Raw genomic sequence first — 3,285 nt, 5'->3', positions numbered from 1 at the left:
AACTCTGAAGAAAGGGATAATAACTTGGATGAAATAAGAATAAGATTTATTGTATGCTTATCCTTCATCAAATTAAATTGATGACAAGCAATGGATTTTGCATATTACTTATTCTTCTTGAAAAAGGATTGAGCAGTGACATATCACAAACTTGAGAAGGTCTTCATGAACCACCGGTAGGATTGGAAAGAACGAATGGATTAAAATGATAATAAAGGAAAAAGAATCTTGGAAGAACCACCATTAGAATTCGGAAATGACTGACGAAAGAGACTGAATCACCGGGATAATTAGAGGAACAAATATGCTACAGGGGATTTAGATGCAAAAGAACAAAGAGATCATGAGCTGATTAAAGAACACTTGAACGAAGCACCAGGATAAATAGAGAATGATAACTGGAATGATGGCCTCCGGTGAAAAGAAATGGGAAAACAACTTGACCTACTCCGGATGGGTAAGAAAAGAATATCTGACAAATGGAATAATTCGAGAGGGTAACCAGAAGCTAGAACCACGAATCTTCGAGAGAACGGACAAGGTTTAGAGGAAAAACTCTTCTTCGGTCTTTAAATGACGACGAGAAACAACACCAAAATTATTGAGATACTCCGGGATAATGAAAAACGAAGGGATTGAGCCAACAATGAAAAGGATTTGAAATCGATCTTGGAAAAGCATCTGACTGATGAAATTCATTCTTACGTCACACTTCAAAAGGATTTGAGAATAACTCCGGGGAAATTAGAAGAGTCAGGTAAGATCCTGGAAAAAGACCTGTGGGTTATGGGCCCACTAAAAGAAAAACACCGTTGGAAAAGATTGTTGAAAAGATAGATGATGCACCGGAATGATTGAAATATTTGAATGAGGTGACAACCTCAAATTAATTGTAACACAAACGAATCTCCTGAGATGCCTTGAGGACTCCGAAAGCAAAAACTGGCGAGAGACGAACGAGCAGGGAAAACACTTGAGCCGAGGAAAAGAATAAGATCAACCCGAAAAACATGAATTGAGTCCACCCGAAAGAAAAGAGCTGAAGAACGTCCACCGAGACAAGAATTCACCAGTTGAAATGATTGAGGGAAGACTGAAGATGCTCCACACGAATGAAATTGATGCTCGAAACAGACTCAGGCTCCGGGAAGAAAAGGGTGGGAGGGCGAGAAAACAAAGGCAACTTGGAAGGTGGAATCGACGAACAACTTGAAGAGAAAACACCGGTTAAAATAATTGAGGAAAGAAAGCAAAGACTTCGCACGAGTAGGATGGATACTCGATTATGGACTCTGGTTCCAAGATGAAGAAGGGTGGGCGGGTGGCAAAAACAACAACTGAGGATTGAACTTGGAAACGATGAAGAGGCTTGAGTCAACTTGACGAGAAATGCACCGGATAAAAGAGCTGAGGAACAACGATCGGAAAACCAACTGCGTGATCCTAAAGAAAAATTTGAAGGGGAAGAGAAGTAATTCAAAACACCTACGTCAAGATTCCTTACCAGAGCGATGAAGGGGATGAGGAGTAAAAAGAATTCCTACTCTCTGATATAACTAGACTCCGAAAATTGTTTTCTTCTAGACTCAACAACGGCCAAACTACACGATCAAACAAGAGGGCTCCTAAGGTCGGTCGAGGCACTGATACCAACTTGTCACGCCCAATATGTGACCCTATCCAAAAGGAACTCGAAGGTCCCACCAAGGATAGACCCGCATATTGAAACGCTTTTGCAAGGTGGATATCATTACATCAACATTACATAATAGATGGGGATACATACATAAGGCATACAATGCCACAAGAATACAACATCACAATACATCAGAGCATCATCCGACTACGGATGAAACACAAACAGAAACTCAAACGACATCCACCCTGCTAGCCCAGGCTGCCGACCTGGAACCTATCCCCTGATCGAAGAAGCAGAAGAAGAACTCCAATACAAGCAAACATCACTCTCGCGTCATGATCGTCGCACAACCTGCACCTGAAATTGTTGTTGTAGTAATCTGTGAGCCACGAGGACTCAGCAATCCCATTACCATGGGTATCAAGACTAGCAAAGCTTAATAGGAAAGGAAGGGGTAAAGTGGTGAGGCTGCAGCAGCGACTAAGCAAGATATGGTGGCTAACATACGCAAATAAGAGCGAGAAGAGAGCAAAAGGAACGGTCGTCAACTAGTAATGATCAAGAAGTGATCCTGAACTCCTACTTACGTCAAACATAACCTAGAAACCGTGTTCACTTTCCGGACTCCGCCGAAAAGAGACCATCACGGCTACACACACGGTTGATGCGTTTTAATTCGGATCTGGTGTCAAGTTATCTACAACCGGACATTAACAAATTCCCATCTGCCTATAACCGCAGGCATGGCTTTTAAAAGATTATACCCTGCAGGGGTGTCCCAACTTAGCCCATGATAAGCTCTCGCGATCAATGAAGGATATACCTTCTCCCAGGAAGACCCGGTCAGACTCGGAATCCCAGTTTACAAGACATTTCGACAATGGTAAAACAAGACCAGCAAGACCGCCCGATGCGCCGACAATCCCGATAGGAGCTGCACATATCTCGTTCTCAGGGCACACAGGATGAGCAAGACGTCGGGTTGGCATAGACCCTGATTGCCCTGGGAGCACCGGACATCGCTCAGTTTGGACCAACACTTAGGCAAGCACTGGCCTGGGGGGGGGTAAAATAAAGATGACCCTCGAGAGCACGACTCCCAAGGGAAAAAGGGCTAGGTGAGGCAAATGGTAAAACCAATGTTGGGCCTTGCTGGAGGAGTTTTATTCAAAGCGAACTGTCAAGGGGGTCCCATAAATCACCCGACCGCGTAAGGAATGCAAAATCTGGGAACATAACACCGGTATGACGGAAACTAGGGCGGCAAGAGTGGAACAAAACACCAGGCAAAAGGACGAGTCTTCCACCCTTTACCAAGTATATAGATGCATTAATAATATAAGAGATATTGTGATATCCCAATCAAATCCTGTCCACCATGGAGAAATCTTCAACTTCACCTGCAACTAGCAACGCTATAAGAGGGGCTGAGCAAAGCGGTAACATAGCCAAGCAACGGTTTGCATAGCAAAGGTGTCAAAGGTTAGAGGTTCATGGCAATATGGGAGGCTTGAATAAACAGGTGATAGGTAGCGCAGCATAGCGATAGAACGAAGCAACTAGCATAGCAATGATAGTAGTGAGATCCAGGGTAGCGGTCATCTTGCCTGAAATCCCGCAAGGAAGAAGAAAGAGTACATGAAGAA

The sequence above is a fragment of the Triticum aestivum genome, chromosome 1B (assembly GCF_018294505.1).
Source record: "Triticum aestivum cultivar Chinese Spring chromosome 1B, IWGSC CS RefSeq v2.1, whole genome shotgun sequence".
Taxonomy (NCBI): Eukaryota; Viridiplantae; Streptophyta; class Magnoliopsida; order Poales; family Poaceae; genus Triticum; species Triticum aestivum.
The sequence above is the reverse complement of the archived record's forward strand: the minus strand, read 5'-3'. Positions refer to the sequence as shown.